The sequence below is a fragment of the Alligator sinensis genome, unplaced genomic scaffold (genome assembly GCF_000455745.1).
Source record: "Alligator sinensis unplaced genomic scaffold, ASM45574v1 scaffold940_1, whole genome shotgun sequence".
In the NCBI taxonomy this organism is placed as follows: Eukaryota; Metazoa; Chordata; order Crocodylia; family Alligatoridae; genus Alligator; species Alligator sinensis.
The window spans coordinates 915,523-935,586 of record NW_005842177.1 but is presented as its reverse complement, the minus strand read 5'-3'; positions in this window follow the sequence as shown (position 1 = coordinate 935,586).

The window sequence follows — 20,064 nt, the reverse complement described above, 5'->3', positions numbered from 1 at the left end:
TATACAAGAAACCCACAGACCAACATACATATCTGCACAGAACCAGCAATTACCCTAAACACACCAAAAAAGCTGTGATATACAGCCAAGCCCTCAGATACCACGAAATTTGCACTGAAGAGAACACCCGGGATTGCCACCTCACCAATCTTAAAAAGGCTTTCACCCAACAAGGACACTCGTCCAGAGAGATAGATCGCACATTTGAAAGAGCCACATGGATACCACGTAAAGAACTGCTGCAGTACAGAAGAAACCCCCCCACAAATCGCACACCACTGGTTATGACATACCACCCCTACCTTGAACCTGTACAGAAAATCCTCAAAAAATTGCAACCCATACTAGAAAGAGACCCTAGTCTTAAAAATATCTTCCCAGAGCCACCCATCCTAGCCTTCAAACAAGCACCGAACCTCGCCAACCTCATCACCAGAAGCAAACTTCCTCAAGCCCAGAAACACCAAAAGGATCCAGACTGCACCATGACAAGAAATGCAAAACCTGCCAACACATCTCCACCACCCCCACTATTACTACACCCCACAACAGAGCCATCAGCATTCCTGGATCTTACAGCTGCACCTCCAGAAATGTAATATATCTCATCCAATGCACCAAATGCCCTGATGGAAAATACGTAGGAGAGACCAAACAAGAACTGCACACCAGAATGAACGCACACTGGAAATCTATCAAAGACAGAAATACCCAGTTACCAGTGGGGGCACATTTCTCACAAGAAAACCACTCTCTCTCCAATCTCTCAGTCCTGATCCTCAAAGGAAACTTACACAACACTTCCCAGAGACGAGCCTATGAGCTCCATTTCATCAACCTCCTGGATACTAAAAATCATGGACTAAACATAGACATCGGATTTATGACACATTATAACCTGCCTCACATCTGACTCCCCAGGTATCTCTCCACTTTCATCCCCCTTCTCTCTCTCCCCCTCCCCCCCCCGCAGCCTGTCTCTCACCCATTGACTCCTCAATCTACATTTTCACTGACTACCTGTCTTGTATGCATACCAGCCCAGCCACTGGCTTCTTTACTTTTCATTCCATCCAGGAAGAGCACACACCAACTGCTGAAACTTCCTTAGCCTGACGAAGGGTTTTTCAACCCGAAAGCTTGCTTAATAATTATTTTCCAGCTATTTGGGTTGGTCTAATAAAAGAGATCAGATTCACCCAAGGAACCTTGTCTGTCACTCTATAGCTAGGTACTCTTATGAGAAACCATCAGTTTTCTCCAAGAGGTGCAATCAGTTTTCTCCAAGAGCAATGGTGCATCATGGGAAATGCATTCAGTAAGGGAGGACTTCCTACTCAGGGGAGAATGTAAGCATCAGAACCTCAACTACAACTCCCATGAAACACTGAAGAAGTACTTTGAAATCAAAATATTTCAATTTCCAGACAAAAACACAACAGGTCCCATGGACAAAAATGGATGAAAAGGTTTATCCCTGTCCTCACTCCTCCCTCCAAAAATGGAGAAAAGGCCATATCATTTAAGTAATTTAAATAAGTAGCTGCTTCTGATCTGGACTGCCTCCTTCTCTTGTGTGCAAGCTATCTCAAGGGTGTCAGACGCAACTGGCCTGGCCCCATTTGGATCCAGACCCCATGGTGGTGGCAGAAGTCAAATGTAGCCATGGCTCACTCACTCTCAAATCAGCGACTTGTTCCCAACACAGGTCCATACCAGAGAATTCAGTGGCAGTCTCTGCCCCCACTTTCCCTATCTCTGAATTCCCAGCCCTTTCAGGAACCCCACAGGCTGAGTGAAACAAGTCTGTGGGGCAGACTCAGCCCATGGGGTATATCTTTTAGCACCTCTGATCTATAGGATTACTTTTGTGATTCTAGTGAGCCACACACAAAGTAAAGGTAATAGAGGGTTTTACAGCTTCAACTGACAACTGACATGACATGGCCTTGCTATAGTGAAATGCACCAGGAGAAGAGATCCTACCAGCTCTTGGAGCCTACCCTAAAATTTACCAGGGTGACAGGAAAAGAAACTTAAATCTATTTTATACATTTGATATGAAAATTGTTGAGAGACTTTTCACTCTTTTTCAAGTGGAAACATGCTTGAAGGGTTTTTACCAGTGCCAATAAGTTCAGACTGCAGGAGTCAAGTGTCAGCACTAGGATAAGAATACAAGTTCCTGGCTTTGAAATCCTGAGCCCAAACTGCTAGACCAAACCACCTTCTCTCTATGGGGAATTTTCAATAAGAAAAACAATGACAGGAGGGAGTCCCAGGCGGAACCACCTTCACTGCCAACTTGGCAGAGTGCACTGCATGACTTGCATAATAAAGGAAGCCGCTTATAAAGGACCACACTAAAATAACTGTGAGGAGCAGAATGAAACAGCTGTCAGTACTTGTGCTTAGCACTGAAAATTCAGAAAGCCCTCCATGACTTTAACAATAGTTTCAGGAAGCACTTCTGTGTAATTAAAAGATGGAAACCTGATCAAGATGATTATGGCAGCACCTAGGGATTAACAAGGATTGGAGCCCCTGTCAAGCTAGGCTACGTCAACTCTGGAAGGTATTCTTTATTTTACTGAACTGAATGTGCTCCTGACCAACAATAAAGAATTCTTGAATTATAGGCATTCACATTCCCTCTAGGTTCTTTTGGCATACACATCATGGTAACATCTGGGTGGCTTGCATAATCCGTTGAATGTTACAATACCTTTGTGAGGTAGGTAAATATTATCAGCCCTCTTTTTTGATAGGAAGGGCCAATGCACAGAAATAGCAAAAGAACCTGTCACAAAGTCTATTTTCAGGACAGGGACTTGAGCCTAGATTTCTTTTTTGTCAAGTCCTGTGCCAAACCATCTTTCCTTTCTGTATTATTAGTGCTCATGTAAAAATCCAAAGCAGAGATAATACTTAAAGAAATTCATGCCTTGCAGAGTATGGAAAAGCATATAATATATATGCATTAATGTTCCTCCACATGGTAATCGAACAGTATTTCAAGTGAGCTATTATGTAAACATGGAATATAATTTGCACTGCTTGTCCACAAAATCTGTCTATTTAAAGTTATCAATTTAATGGCCAATATATTTTTATTGACATGCCTTTTTCTAAAATAGGTGTCTTAAATCAGGCTGGTTCTTTGCTTGTCAAATTCATTTTGAAGTCAACATGTATGCTTTTTACATAAAAGTTTAACTGGGCCCACCTAATTTTTTCCTAGTTCTGACAAACTCTGTGATTTACTAACACTGATTTAATTCAAATAGCCAGACACTGTTCTTGAAAGAAAAAAAAAAGGCTCAGCTTCATGATAAATAACTAGACATCTCTGAGCATAAAGTATTAATGCTACAAAATCTAACATTGTCAATTTCTCTGCAAAATGGTTGGTGCTTGATCAGATCCCATAGTAAAGAAACAGTCAGACTCTAGAGTTTCGATTTATTTTGTTTGGCCCTGCACATTGCTAGGTAATTGTAACTGGCAGAAGAAGGGGAAGGCAGTGGGGCATTAACTCTTGACACTGAAAGAGCTTGCTATGCCTCTGCAAATAGGGGCAGTTGCAGTTCACCCAGTAAATCCTGATTCTTACCATTTATCACTATGTATCATTCAGGATTGAAAAATAATAGAAAAGACCTGCCAAGATTGTCAGACGTTTTGTCACATAAAAAACTGAATGAGCACCCTGAGCACTCACAAGGCAAAGTAGCAGTAATTTTTAATCATGAGGTTTAACATTAATAGATGTCCAGTAGCCATGGCAGTCAGTGACTGGGGGTGGTCCTCCGCAGCTGATCATGCTGACCATGGCCAATAGCACCAACTGGGAAGTGCAAGCAGGACACCCAGAGGTGCCAGCGGTACTTCTCCTGGCACCCCCACTCCCCAACTAGTACCGGCGCTCCCGCCTGCCCCCCGCCCCCATTGCCTAAGCGGGGGAGCGCTGGCTGTAAGGGGGTGTATCAGTTTTCTCAGGAGGTGCACATGCACCCCCGTGTACCCCCTACACGTCACCACTGCCGGTAGCACATCCCATATGCCACACATTACTTTGTTTGGATCAGAGTGATGGAAAGAAGAACTACAGAGTTTGACTACAAGGGCAATGGCTGATGATGAGCAGTAACACCCAATCAGACGTACTTCTGCATACAGTGGGTACATCTACATGTGCCGTTATAGCAACGGAATAAACTCCAGAGCAGTTTGTGCTGGAGTTAACTGCTCCCAGGTGCAGCATCTGCGCATGCACCCGGACAGCAGCACTATGAGCCAGGGTGAAGCAGCCCCAGGCTGACAGCAGGCTCAGAAGGTCAGCCCCAGGTTCCAGATGGAGGCATCAAGGGCAGGGGGACTGGCTGGGCCAAGAGAGTGCTAAAGCATAGAGCCATGCATCAGGCAACCCCCAACACGTCAGCACCCTTGTGCCTCAGCCAGCCTCTGTCACCATCTACATATGTGTTCGGTCGTACTTAATTACTCCACCATAAGATAGTACTGCCGCTGACAGAACTATTTTATGGTGGAGTTAATCAATTTACTGTGCCCAATTAATTAGTTAATTAATTAGTTTATTACTATCTTATGGTGGAGTTCATTAATTTACTGAGCACGTGTAGACAGTGATGCCTCATTGTGGAGCTAATTAGCCAACTCCACAGTAAAGCGCATGTGTAGATGCACCCAGTAAGACTTCTCGTGCTGTCTTCTCCTGTGTCCATGCACCTGTCCTCTCTTGTGCTGTTATTAGTTATATTGGACATTAGTTATACTTATGGCGCTTGCAGTGCTAAAGCAATGGCCTCTTGTCAAAGTGGTATTTTGAATACTAGCTATACTACCCCTAACCTTGCAATGGCTTGCGTAGGTGGATCACAGTGGCTGCATGGAGCCATACTGTCTTAAGGACCATTATGGGAATTTGCAATAATGGCCTCTGAGTTAATCTCAGAAAGTTTTTGGGTTTTTTTTGCATTCCTGTGCCACTGCTTTCATCTGAAGGGATGCTGAGAACAGCACAGCTCCGCATCTTTTCATCAATTTGCTTTGAAGAGAATGAGGTCAATTTCCCCATGAGGTAATTTATCATTATTAGGGTACTTTCATTCAGGAAAAAAAAAATACATTAAAACCTTTCATTTGTTCAGAGAAAGGTTTTCTTTTATTAAGAAGTTTTGAGGTGGCTTTTTCCTTTGGAGATTACATCAGTTCCTTGAAGGAAATAAGCTATACCAGCAAAGGGACTCCTTTTGTCCATATAATTGAGGGCTTTGACAGATAAATGTTTTATACTGATGTAAAAGTAATGGAGAGATGACACAGACCTGTAAGCCAGGGTAATGTTGTCCAATCCAGTGGAGAATTACCACTGAAAGCATCAGGCATAATTTTTTTCTGGGGTAAGTTACACTGATTTACGTTTGGTCTCATAAGGTCCCTTCCAGCCCTAAACTTCTGTAAATCTGTGTCTGTCTATACCATGGTAGCCATTTGCAATCAGTATATGGGGCATTATCATCTACTCCCTTACTACCTAGTGGTGAGATGCTATAATAGTGAACTATAGTGTTAGCTACCCTGGGATGGCACATTTGGTCCGTTCTTAATTCTGGTATAATTTACATCTGTATATAACACTGATATAAAATGTGCATGGGCATGTATTAGTCTTTTCAGAGACTGAAACTATAATAGGCTTGTGCTGGTATAAAAGTCACATTTTTAAGTAACATTGCTACCAGCAAAAGTTTCCAGAGAAGCCTGAAATTAGCTATTGGGTGACAAGTGGACATACACTGGGACAACTGTACAGGGTGCCTTAGCTACAACAACAATTTACCAGTACCACTTCCCAGATTACCCAGGATATAAATAACCCTCTCTTTATGCTGCTGCTGATTTGTCTAGCATACCTGTGACACAACCCAACCCCAGATGCAGCTGGGTGCTCTTCTGTGACATCCCACCAGAGTGTTCTCACCCCTTCAGGAGTACTCTTCAGCTTCAAACTCCTTTCTGCCCATCTGCTGCTTGACCACTGAGAACAGACCACTTCCTGACCTATGACACCTGAGATGTGCCTGTCTCACCCAGCCTTTATCAGCTCTTAGCAGAGGGGATTCTACAAGCTAGAAGAATCACACCCTTGTCAGTTCATGAGCTCAGAAAAGTTGGATCTCCCCTTCTTGAATATTCTGCTTGTATGGTCATATGCTCTGGAATGCATGTTATCACTGACACTATGCATGTTATCAGCCTTTACAAAAGACAGCTGAGGGGCCTATAAGTTTATCAGGGAGAACAGCAGGGAATTGGGGATGCGCTGTTTACCAGAGCGCCCCACGGAGTAACTAGGAATAATGGGTGCAAAGTAGTGGAGAGTAGATTTAGGTTAGACATTAGGAAGAAATTTTTTACAGTAAGGGTGGCCAGGGTCTGGAATGGGCTTCCAAGAGAGGTGGTGCTATCACCTAAATTGGAGGTCTTCAAGAGGAGGCTAGATAGTCACCTTGCTGGGGTCATCTGACCTCAGCCCTCTTTCCTGCCAGGGGCAGGGGGTTGGACACGTTGATTCACTGGGTTCCTTCCGAATCTATAATTTATGAATAAGTGGGTTAAAAAGTGTAGGGGTTCCCTCCCTATCCAAGGGGGTAGGTGAGTAACCCACAAGTCACATGCCAGGTAAAATCCAATGATTACTTGTATTGCAAGAACAGGAAAATCAACAACGTGTATTTGAAATGATATTATAACTAGTTTAAGAATAGCAAGTGCGTCAGGTTGGAGGAAAGGCACTCCATACTCTTTTCCCTTATTATTACCTGATGGGTCTTGGGAACCCCACCCAGCATCCCAGGTGGCGAGACTACCTCCTTTATCTGGTCCTCAGCCTTGTCCTCCCTGAAGTAGTTCTGCCCAAGGCTTTGTTTTTAGAACCTTTATATCTTTCTGTCTCTCATCTCCCTGAGTACCTCCAATCACACAATGCCTCTAGCCTTATCACCTTTTATGGGTTACAGCAAGCTTCATCATATGCTGCAAAGCAGGGTCACCTCGGGCCTTGCCGCAGTTTCCCTTTTCATGGCCGTTATTTCTGGTACTTACCAGATCAATTAGTTGCTCAAAGCATTTCCCTTTTCTCCATTTTGGCTGATCAGCAGATGCATTGGGTCATTGTCTTATGGCCCCCGGGTACCGCAAAGCTGACCCCCTGCTCCGGGCTGCCAGCTTGGCCTCCTCCCAGAGGCCTCTTTGAGATGGGCTTGACAAAAAGATAACAAAAAGATTATAAAAAACAAGAATACCATATATTCAGGTACAAACAGGGAGCATCTACACAAGACTACAGTAGACTAATTAGCTGTGTAGTGAACATCACATGTCTATACATGCACCCCTAATACTCTGCAGCAGCACATGTGTAGATGGTGGAGGGACTGGCTGGGGCATGAGGGTGTTTCAGTGCAGGGGCTGCCTGCCAGCTAGCTCTGCACTGAAACACCCTCATACCCCAGCCAGTCCCTCCGCAGCATGTTGATCCAGAGGGAGCACCCCTGGGCTAGCAAGCTGATCTCTAAGTCCTCCTGCTAACTGGAGCTGTACTGCATTGGATCAACATGCTGTGATCCCAGGCACATGTGCAAATGCACACCCTGGAGCAATAAGCTTGAGTTTATTGCTGCATATTAATAGGTTTTAGGTCTGTGCGAAGAGACAACTATTTGCTTCGGATTCAGCCAATTTGGAGGGGCAGTGATTTGATTTGGTGATTCGAATCACTGTCCTGATTCGATTCGGCTGATTTGGATTCAGAGATTCAGTGCTGATTCGGATGAATTGGATCTAAAAATTTGGCTCCGCTTCGGAGATTCAGCCATAGACTAAACAGGCAGCAGTCCTCACCACACTGGACACAGCTGCCTCCTGCTGGTAAGTCTGTTGTGATGGGCAGAGAGGGCAGGGAAGGGGTGTGGGAGGGATTGGGGCTGGGCCTGGGACAAGCTGCCCAGCTAGGGTGGGGTGTGTGGGATTTGGGGAGGGGGGCTCCTGCAACTGCATGCCACTGTGTACCACTGGTCCAGGAGCTGCTCTTCTGTTGGCTCTTCCAGCGGAGGGCATGGGAGCGGGCATGTGCCCCCGGATCTGCACAGGGTGGGCTTGGGTTAAGCTGGGCTGCCCTCTGGGAGGCTAGCTTCAGCAGCCTGCCACCAGGCTGTGCTCCACGGGGTGGGTGGGGCGAGGGCTGCGCTCTGGGCTGTGGCTGGGGCTAGCACAGCTCTGGCTCCACCCACCCCATGGAGCGCAGCCTAGCAGTCAATGGCTGGGGTTAGCCTCCTAGAGCACAGCCTGGCCCAGCGCTGCCCATACAGATCCAGGGGCACACACCTGCTCCCATGCCCTCCTGGACCGGTGGTGAGAGCCGCTGGAGGATCCACCAGAAGAGCAGCTCCTGGACTGGTGGTGTGCAGTGGCAGTAGACCCCCTCCCCAAGTCCCATGCCTCCCACCCTGGCTGGGCAGCTTGTTCCAGTCCCAGCTCCAATCCCTCCCTTGCTATAGGGGCATTGAGAGAAAGTCTCATGCCCTTTCCCTCCGCCCACCACAACAGACTTACCAGCTGGAGGCAGCTGTGCCCAGTGTCATCAAGGACTGCCTGTATAGTCTATGGCTGAATCGATTCTATGGCTTAATTGATTCAGAGGCTTCCGATTCGATTCAGATTCAGAGATTTGGCTACTGATTCTGGCTGAATCTCCTCTGAATTGAATCAGCTACTGAAGCTTTGCACAGGCCTAACAGGTATGTGTAGTGATATAACACTAGACTAGCAAAAATAAATACCAGAACAATAACCTGATCATACCCTCCCTCTTGTAGAAATTCAAGGACGCATTTTCTATTCAGCTTACCTGGTTATGTCAGAGCCTTCTGCAATTTCTCGTGACAGCTTGCTTTACTTAGTCTCTGGCTCAGGGGCCAGTAACCTTCCCTGTACCCTGGAAGACTAGAGACAATCCCCTGATTTTAAGACAAGGCTCAGGTACAGTTTCTTATCCAGCTATTTATATAGGTCACCCACTGGATTTTCAGGTAGCACACTTTACACATACAACTTTCTGTCCCACCAAAGCGTACAGGTGTTTACCAGACAAAGTTTTTCCTGATCTAATTAAGACCAAGAGAACATTTGCATCCTTTTAGACATAAGGATTGCTAAGCCAATATTGTAATAACATTGTCTCATTAATTTCCTCACTCTAGAAATGTCCTTCCCCACTAGTCTGAATAGTCAGGTGCTACTGTTATGACCCTGTTTTTTAAAACATAAATTCATCATAGTCTGGAAGGGCCTTGTTCCTATGCCTCAGAGCATATCCACAGGGAAGATAAATCTACAACTCATGTCCAATGCTACTTCTCTGTGATAATCAGCCATTTAGGTTTTAAGCCTCTCTTAGGTGCCAAACTCACTTGATAGTTTATTGTTTATCACTTGATAGTCATTATCATACTGTGCGATTCTGGCCCAATTATAACATATAAGAAATAAATTTTATATTAAGTGCATAATGCATATAAACATAAGGATAATAAGGCCCCATCTATACATTACACTTAAGGTGTGACTAACCATTTAATCATGCCATGTGGTCACCCAGCTATGCATTCAATCAGAGGTGGCCAACCTGCAGCTCCAGAGCCACATGCAGCTCTTCAGAAGTTAATATGCGTCTCCTTGAATCTTTGCATAAGCACACAGTGACTGGCTTCCAAATGGAAGTAATTGTAGTAGACACCAAATGGAAGCTGGTCACCGTGTGCTTGTGCAAAGATTCAAGGAGACGTATATTAACTTTTGAAGAGCTGCATGTGGCTCTGGAGCCTCAGGCTGGCCACCCCTGCATTCAATCAATTAATGCCTTGACAAAAAGAGGAATAAGCTACAAAGTTATTCCACAAAATATGGGTAGTAACTTTGTAGCTTCCATTCATTGAATGTGTGGCCAGGAGCCCCATTAGCTGATTGGAAATCCCAGATGTGGTGGGCCCATGTGCACTCCTGAGCCTGGGAACTTCCATCCAGGCTATTCTGTTACACATGTTTGCGCATGTTTATTGTACTTTGCAAGGTTTTTCACTGTACATGTGCCTTGAAGCAGCGGGCAATGCAGCAGGTGTTGCATAGTCTGAGACTCTGTGCCACAGTCACAGATGGTTGAACCAGTGCTATAGCCCCACTTCTTTAGTTGCTTGGAGTGTCTGACTCCGGTATGTAGGTGGTTGAGACAGCACCACTTTTGCCATGGTTCATCAGCCCCTGATGGTAAGAACTCAGCTGCTGGAATATCCATTTTTCAGCTGTCAGGTATTTTCTTCAGCCTCTCATTCCTCATCTGTAGTTGCATCTCCTTGGGTGGAGGTTGGATGCTGGTGAGGAAGCTCTTGCATGACTTCAGATGTTTGTCCACTGGGATGGTCATATAGCAGGTGTCTCATATCTTCAGTTTGTCTTGATTGTTCTGTCCTACTGATCACTGCTCTTCTAGTGTCAGGCAGAGTGATGCCAGCCAGCAGGTACACACTGTTTAGGCTAGTAGGCTTCACACATCCTGTGATGCATCAGCAACTGCCGTTCAGAATGGGGTCAAGACACTTAGCATGTACGGATCTCTCCCATACAGGGCATGCATACTTGGCAGAGGAGAAACTGAGAGTCAGAGCAGTGGTTTGGATGGTTGATGATGGCTAGCTCCCCATTTGGAGTGGGCGAGCCTACAGGCCCTCTTAGAGGTCGAGAGAGGCCTGGGCCACTTCCATTTTTTGAGGCTCAAAATACAATGCAATAATTTGTAATAAATGTTCCTTTTTTATTTAACAAGTGCTTTTCTAGCTTTTTTCTTCTTCTTTCAATCCTGTCAGTGTATCTCTATGTCTGTATGTATAACCTCATTTGGAGATAACATCAAAAGTCTAAATTTGAGGCCCTCTGTGAATGAGAATCCCGGGCCAAATGGCCCTCCTGCCCCCCCCCTCCCCCGATAGGCCCTGAGAGCCTATATAGAATATTGTTCTGAGCGCTCACCTTTGCTTTTATCTACGTGATGTGTTCTTTGTATGAGAGGGTTCAATTGAGGGTGACTCCAAGGTAAACCGGATTTGGACAGTGGGATAGTGGAGTCCTGGACTGCATAATGTTGAACTGGCAGTTGGCCTCATTGGTTTTTCAGATGGAAGGCACATACTTGTGTTTTTTGCTGGGTTAGCATGCAATTGGTTTTCAATCTAGTATGAGTTTAGGCCAGTTAGTGCCTCAGGGATTTTTTAACATGGTCAAAACTGTGTTTTGGGCTGTTATGTACAGATCATCCTCAGATGAAAAGTTTTGTTTTCAAATTGATTGGTTGGTCATTCATATAGATGTTATACAACAGTGGTGCAAGTACACATCCTTGGGGGAGGCCATTAACCTGTCACCTCCATCTGCTTCACTTCCAATCCAGTTTGATAAAAAAAAAAGTCTTTTTTTGAGCATGGTTCATATCAGCTCTGTAAGGTATAGATCTTTTGTCATTTTCAGGGTCTTGTGGAGTTGTCATTGGTTAAGTGCTTCATAGGTGGCTGTTATATCAATGAACACAGCTCTCATGATTTGGCCTGTTTCAAAACCATCCTCAATATGTTGAGTTAGATTGAGCAGCTGGTTCGTTGTTGATTTTTCAGGGAGAAAGATGCCCTGTTCGGGGATTAGGTGTTTACCCACATATGGGGCAAGCCAGTTCAGTATCAGTCATTCATACAATCTATGTATGGCATAGGTCTCAAGCTATCTGGTTGGATGGATCTTTCCCTGGCTTTAGAAGTGCCACTACCTGAGAATGTTGCCATATCTTCAGGATTTTTTGACTGACTGTGCATGAGTTGTATAGGCAGAGGATCTATTCTTGAGCCTGGGGTCCAAACTGCTTGATTTGTTCAGTAAGTATATCATCAAGGCCAGCTGCTTTCCCACTCTTCAGTGTGTTAATAACAGCATTCAGCTCCATCATTAGGAAGGGGCTTGTAAAACTCAGAACTTTGGGGTACTTGTACCTTTCCAGTTTGAGGGGTTTTTGTGTTTGTTTTTGGCCTTTTATCATCAAGAAGCATCTGGTGAGCAATTTGGTTAGCAGTGACATTATGATATTGATGCCTTTCAAGGGTTGACTCAATCAGGGTCTTCCAGGATTTCCTGCATTCTTTTGTGATGGCTAACATGAGCTCCTCACCTTGAGCAATGTTTGTGGAGAAAGGGTCTAGTTCATATTGTCGCCTGTGTAGTCTTTGTATAGGCCAGTGGTTTGTGGAGTCAAGCCTGGGATGTAATTCATGCAGCAGCCTTGCGGGATGTTTTTCCGTGAAGATTTCTGTACAGCTTTTATGAACTGGTCATAGTTCTCAGGCAGTGCTCTGATGGTTTTGACTGGAGCATCATGGTATTCTGAAAAGCCTTTCCAGTTTGCCTTTTTAAGTTTAAAACATTGGTGGAATGGCACTATTACAGGTGTTACTATGGCTGATATTGGGAATGTGGGATAGGGTCTACTACCATTTTATTACTTAGCCCAGTGATGGTCTTGTCGGTGAATATAAGGTCTGGATTGTATCCTTGTTTCCAGTGGCTGCTGTTGAACAATGTAGGTAGCTTTGGGCCCTGGATCAAACCCAGCTGGTATGCATCCGACCAAGCTTCTATTGTTTTGCCATCTTTATTGGTCTCGTTGTAGCCCCATTGTGTGTTGGGGCTGTTAAAGTCACCAATGATCGCCCATGGTTTATTCGGAGTGATCCCTGGTATCTGTAAAGGTGAAACTCATAAGAAGTAGTTTGTAGACTGACGTGATCGTGATTCCATGAAGTTTGATGTTCAGGATTTCAGTGTTGTTTTCTTCAGTCTTTGTTATAGAAATGATGAGCATCCCAGTTTTAACAATATGGCACTTCCAAATTGCTTGTGTGGTCTTTCGATCACCATAGTCATTCCAGGTATTGAAGGACAGTTATTATGATTATGAGGCCCTCAGTGCGTCTCCTGTACGCACAAGACATTGCACTGGACTTTCTTACATAGATTTACAATCAGTTCTTTTTTGCTGCTGAAAACCCTTCAGGGTTTTTGGACAGTGCTGTCAATGTCAATCCTAAGGAGGGTTTGTGTCTACTTGAGTCACAAGGCATTATGATTGGCTATAGTTGGTCAATTTGTAGGGTCAAAAGCAGAATTTGCCAGTATTACCAGATATTATCTGACAGGGGTCACAATGTGAATGTTTCTGCTATGGCCCATCCTTCCCTCTCATTTAGCATCCAGGAACCATATTGCTTTGTGTATTCAGGGACTTCTAATAGCTTAAAGGGTAGGTCTTTATTGCAGAATGAGACAATGCTCTTACTTGGGTGTTACTTCTCACAAAAAATAATACCCAAACTGAAAGTGGCAATGTCAGTCCTTTGAGCCTGCCTCCATTCTGTCTGGCTAAATAGCCCATTTTGTAATGAAGATGCTGGCTAAATCACCCTAGTGCTGAGTCTTCCAAAACTCTTCCCACAATTCCCCAGGTACCTAGAAGTGCTCCCATAATTCAATGAGAGAAAAACAGAGTTCCTGACTACTGCAGCATTAAGCAGCATAGGATGCTTCCCAAAGTCCTAGCAACTCATTGGAAGACCACAGCACACACTAAGTCAGGTAGGGCTTTGTAATGCACATGCTTGCACCTAGGTACTGAAGTCACTGAAGTTAATTCTGCAATTAGGATTCCCCCAAATTTATCTATGTTGGCAGGCTCTGGAGCAAATGCAGCACGATCTAATTGAGGTGATAAAACAGTCAATCACCTTACCATTCTATTGCTTCAAGTTCTAGGAGGAATTGTATCTGCTTTGCTGAGCTTCATACACTGCCCAAATTTTGGATGGACCTTAAACATGTAACACTGCTGTTGCCTTTGCTCTCCCTACCCTCCATCCCCACTTCAAGTACTCTTGTTTGGACAAAATGAATCAAGCATAAAACCTATTTTGTGAATGACTATTCTAATCAAAGTCAGTTTGTTCGGTGCCACACACTCCCACCTTTCTTATGTTAGCAAAAAGGGCTAAACTGATTTCCTGCAGGCGCCATCTGTCTTCAACTATGACACATGGATCCCTTGAATGAGAATTATGAGATAACTTGACCTGATGCTTACGAGACAAGAAACATGTTGAGGCAGATATAACAATTCCAGCAACCCTACAAAACTGTTGTAACAACTCAGAGGCACTCTTTAAGGGTAAATTAAAATCACTAATCACTATTAGTATGATTTTCTTGTTTACTCCCAAACAGTACTACAGTACTGACAACTCAAAGGCAGCTCAACACCAGTTTTGGAAAAAGATGGATGATAACTACAGTGAATAGGAGACATGAGAAAAAATAATGTAGACCCATTTTATTCAGCATATACACAGCTACAATTCAATGGGAAATCAGAAGTTAACTAAAGCCACGATTCCTGGTTTTCAAGAATAATCACTCTAGAGTCAGTTAAAGACACAGGCTACTGTAGTTTTTGAGATTTTTTAGCAACTGCAGTGCTGATTTTGAAGGGCAGGGGAGTACAATTTTGTTTTCATTTTTGGTAGGGGCACAGGGAGAAGAGGAGAGACCTCTGAAGTTTTCATTTTTGGTAGGGGCACAGGGAGAAGTTGAGAGACCTCTGACCCAGCCATACACTTAACTGTGACCACATGATTCATGTTTAAACTTATTTTCATGTTTAAATGCATTACTAGGTCACATTCCTATCAAGGGAACTTCAGTTAAAACAAAAGTATCATTTCAATGTCGATTTTTTTGTGTAAATGATTATACTGTAGTCCAATTTTCACCCATATTTCTTGTAAATGATACATAGTTTTGTTGCTTTCCAGAAGGTCAGACTATTTCCTAGCCTAGAGCTTCTGCATGCCCCAGCTCAGTATTTCACCTAGTAATTTCTGTATCAAGCCCAGCCTCCTGTTCAAGTATGAGTTTCCTTGCAAACAAAATCCAGTCTCAATATGAGGATCTCAAGTGACTGAAAACAGACCACATCCTTTGGTAAATTGTCCTAAAGGTTAATTGAGGTTTTTCAAAGATGTCATAGTGAGGGCAAAGATGATGCTGGAGAAATTTGTCCCTGTTCTAGGGAAGGCATCAACAAACTGTGGAGGGTAAATGCAGAAATTGTGGTTCTGCTGTGTGCAAAGCAGTTTTTTCTTCCTTATCAAAATCAAAAAAAGAGGTAGACTCACAAAGAAAAGTTGTGGCTTCAGATCTATTAGCTTCCCATGATAAATCATTCAGAAGACAATGGTAGATAAGTTTAATTGAAACTGGGCGTGTCTACATGAGATGTTTACTGAGCAGTTGACTTCTTAACTGCACAGTAAATGTCTCAGCATTTACATGTGTGCCCCTATTAGGGCACATGAAACTAATGAGCTCCACAGCAGGAAAGTACTTGTATTTATGCACAGCAACGCACGTGTAGATGCTGACTTGGCTGGTTGGCAGAGCAATTAGCTCTGCAGTTTCTTGCTGTGAATTGCCACATGTAGACACACCCACAGTGGTGTAACTCACAAAAGCATAAATGGCATAAATAAGAAGTTATTATCACTTCATAAGTTATGCCCCGACAGCTTCACAATACTATTAATCAGTTCACCTATGCAAAAGAAGGGCCTTTATCTCTGTCATACAATCTGTCTAGGGATAGCTGCAAGTGCCTTGCAGTTAACAAGCACTCACTAAGTATAGCCCTGATCATTAATCACAACTACTTCATAGTTTCATAGTTGATAGGGTCAGAAGGGACCTGAGCAGATCATCAAGTCCGACCCCCTGCCATGGCAGAAAAGACTACTGGGATCAAACGACCCTGGCAAGGTGTTCATCTAGCCTCCTCTTAAAGACCCCCAGGGTGGGAGCCAGTACCACTTCTCTTGGAAGTTGGTTCCAGATCCTAGCCACCCTGACAGTGAAGTAGCGCCTCCTGATACCTAGCCTGAATCTACTGTCTGCCAGGTTGTGTCCATTATTTCTAGTCACTCCTGGTAGTGCTTGGGGGAACAGAGACTCTCCCAATGCCTGCTGGTCCCCCTTGACTAGTTTGTAAACGGCCACTAGATCCCCCCTCAGCCTTCTCTTATGGAGGCTGAACAGGTTCAGGTCCCTTAGCCTCTTCTCGTAGGGTCTGCCCTGCTGCCCCCTGATCATGTGGGTGGCCCTCCTGTGGACCCTTTTGATGCTGACCACATCCCTCCTGAAGTGCAGCGCCCAGAACTGGATGCAGTACTCCAACTGCGGCCTGACCAGTGTCGCATAGAGGGGGAGGATCACCTCCTTGGACCTGCTTGAGATGCATCTGTGGATGCATGACAAGTTATTGTTGGCCTTCCTGACTGTGCCCCCACACTGTCAGCCCATGTTCATTTTGGCATCAGTAACGACTCCAAGATCCTTCTCTGCCTCTGCACTGACGAGAAGGTAGTTCCCCAGCCTGTAGGAATGCTGCTGGTTCTTCCTCCCTAGGTGCAGTACCCTGCACTTGTCAGTGTTGAAACCCATACTGTTCTTATCCGCCCACCCCTGTAACCTGCCTAGGTCTGATTGCAGTCTATTCCTCCCTTCTAGCATGCCCACTTCTCCCCACATCTTAGTGTCATCTGAGAATTTGAACAAGATTGAGAATGTTGCCATATCTTCCAAACAAGGTGCTTTTTACACCCCTGTCCAAGTTGCTGATGAAGATGTTGAACAGTGCAGGCCTGAGGACCGAGCCCTGCGGAACCCCACTGCCCACATCCCTCCAGGTTGAATAAAATCTGTCCACCACCACTCTCTGGGTGCAGTCCTCCAGCCAACTAGCGACTCATTTGACTGTGTAGGTGTTGACACCACAGTCTCCTAGTTTTTTAATGAGAATGGGGTGAGAGATAGTGTTGAAGGCCTTCCTAAAGTCCAGAAAGACTACGTTCACTGCTACACCTGCATCTAAGGATTTTGTGACCTGGTCATAGAAGGTCACCAGGTTCGTCTAACAGGACCTGCCTCTAATGAACCCATGTTGTTTGCCCCTAAGTATAATCTCCCCTGCTGGCCCCTCGTGGACATGCCCCAGGATAATTCTCTCAAAAAGCTTACCCAGGATCGAGGTAAAACTGACTGGCCTATAGTTTCCTGGGTCCTCCTTCCTCCCTTTTTTGAAAACGGGAACCACACTGGCCCTTTTCCAGTCCTCCGGCACATCGCCAGAGCACCAGGAGTGCTCGTAAAGCCATGCCAGAGGTCCTGCAATAACCTCTGCTAGTTCCCTCAGCACTCTGGGGTGGAGATCATCAGGACCTGCAGATTTAAATACGTCCAGTCCCTCCAGAAGTTCTCTGACTAGGTCCTCGCTGACCCTAGGTCTGGGTGTGCCTCCGATGGGGCCTACGTGGGTCCCAGTGTGGGGGGTGACCAAGTCCCTGCTCAGAAAAATGGAGTCAAAGAAATTGTTAAATAGGTTAGCTTTGCTGTCTGGTGCGATGACCAGATTTCATAGCGTGTCCTGCAGAGGCCTCATGTTACCCAGTACCGTCTTTTTACCCACTATGTATTTAAAAAAAGGACTTATTGTTATGCTTGACCTGGGTAGCTAGTCTCAGTTCCATCTCCACCTTCACCTTCCTGACTGCCCCACTACAGCCCTGAGCAACCAAGGTACAGTCCTCCCTGGTGATGGCCCCTACCTTCCATTGGGTGCACGCCTCTGTTTTAGCTAGGATACGTTCCCGTATGCTTTTGGTGAGCCATGGGGGCTTTTGCGTCCTCTTGCCCCCTTTGATCCGTGTTGGGATTACCTTCCTTTGGGCTTGGAGGATTGTCTTCTTAAGGAACAACCACTCCTCTTGAACACTCGACTCCCCTCCCCTCCGGGACCTCAGTGCCTCCCCGACTATTCTCCTTACCTCATTGAAATCCGCCCTCCTGAAGTCCAGGGCTGTTGCCTTGCTGCAGGCCTTTGCCACCTTGCACTGGATGGTGAATTCCAGCAGGCGATGATCACTGTTGCCCAGGTGGTCGAGCATCTGCAGACCCCTTACCAGGTCATTGCCTGTGGCCAGGACCAGATCCAACAAGGCGTCTCCCCTGGTGGGGCTGTACTTGATGAATTACAGAATAATTTGAGTGGTGAGAAATCTTGTAACCAATTGCATCTGCTTCTAAATTCAACATTTCCAACTTCTACAGCCATCCATGACCCCTCAGACTACTTAGTAATGCCACCCTCTCCAATAATTTTACATGCAGCTTCTTCTACATTTCTGGCTGCTTTCTCCTATAGTTTTGCTTACATCACCCCTCTTGAGCTGATCTTTTCTATCCATCCTGGATCTTTTCTATCCAATCTGGAAGATGCTTCCATGTTTCCTTTTGTGAAGCCACAGGCAAGTTAAGTCTTCATATCTCTCATCCTGTCGCCAGACCTCTTTCCAGAGTCATACAATCTAGCCTGTACTTGGTGGGTAGCCAGTACCTACTTTGTGATGATTAAGCTGGTGATTGAAAAAAAACAGATATTAATAGTAATTTACCTTGGTAAAATAGTAAGGGAACTGAAAAAAGAACAATCTTTAACTTTAAGCAGTCAAAATTAACCTAAAATTAAACAGTTTCTTAATTTAAGCCCCTCAACCTCAATTATAGGCAGCCATAGGACGTATGACACAATTGGCTCCTGAAAACTGCATTTTAAATGGAAACGTTGTAAATCGGAACCAATTTTCCCATAGTAAACAATGTTATAAATAGGAGATTGGTTCCTGACCCACGACCCGATACCCTATTTTCACCAACAATAACCCAGAATATTGTACTCAACCAATTATAGATGAGTAATATAGCTATGTTAACACTCTCATGGACTCAGAGGGATAGCCTTCCCTCTGTGCAAAAATGAAGTTTATTTCCTACCTGTGGGGACTTTTTTACCATCATGTACCAACTATACTTTTCCCAGAGCCTGACAAACGGACTTTGATCCCCCAAAGCTTGCAGAAAATGACAATTTTCTTGTGATTTCCCAATTGGTCTAATAGAAGGCATCATTTTGGAACCAAGAGTTCTAATTTTTTGTATGTCTTCTTGTCTCAGACCAACACAACTACCAAGTTCTCCAGAGAGATGGGCGACACAGGAAACTTGTTTGCTGGCATGGCGTGTTGTGGCATTGGATCAAGTATTGTAAAGTCGAAACTGATGTCAGAAAGTTGAAACAGGGTGTCAATTTATAAATGTTATAAGTGCAAAACATCATAACTGAAAACATTGTAAGTCAAGGACTGCCTGTATTCTACTTCCAGAGGTAGAAAGTCGATTGCCACCACTGACTTTGAAGGCTTCCTTTCGCTCTCATATCGGAGCAGACAATAGAGAAATTAGCCTTAAAAGCACAATTGTGTCATACAAGTAAACTTATCAAGCAACAGATTTTACACTTGCCTCAGACTACTTTACAGAGAAAAAAAAGAGACCGTTGAAGCATTAAACACCTTTACCACCCTTCTCCAGTTCCCAAGATTTTTTTCAGTTATTTCTCCAAGAGAAATGAGATGGCATATTACACACCCTAAAGGGGAAGACATGTATGAGGACCAAAACAGGCCCTACTTCAGCAGTCGCTTCCTGAACAGCAAAGCACATAAGCACTTGTTTGACTTCCATTTAAGCCAGTCAGACTTAAACATGTAATTTTAAACACAGTAATTTTTGTTTTAGTTGTGTCACAAATCTATCTGTGGGGTAACCCCAGAGTCTCTCCCTGCTGTCCCACTGCTTGGGGAACAGATCAAGGTGTGCTTATTTGTGCAAGCCTCTGTTCCACTGCCCTGATACCTGGCCTCTCAGATGCAACAGGTGAACAGCCCCCGTGACTTCCTGCTGTGTTGTGGAAGAATTTTTTGGAGAATAGAATTTTCTGGAATATCACTC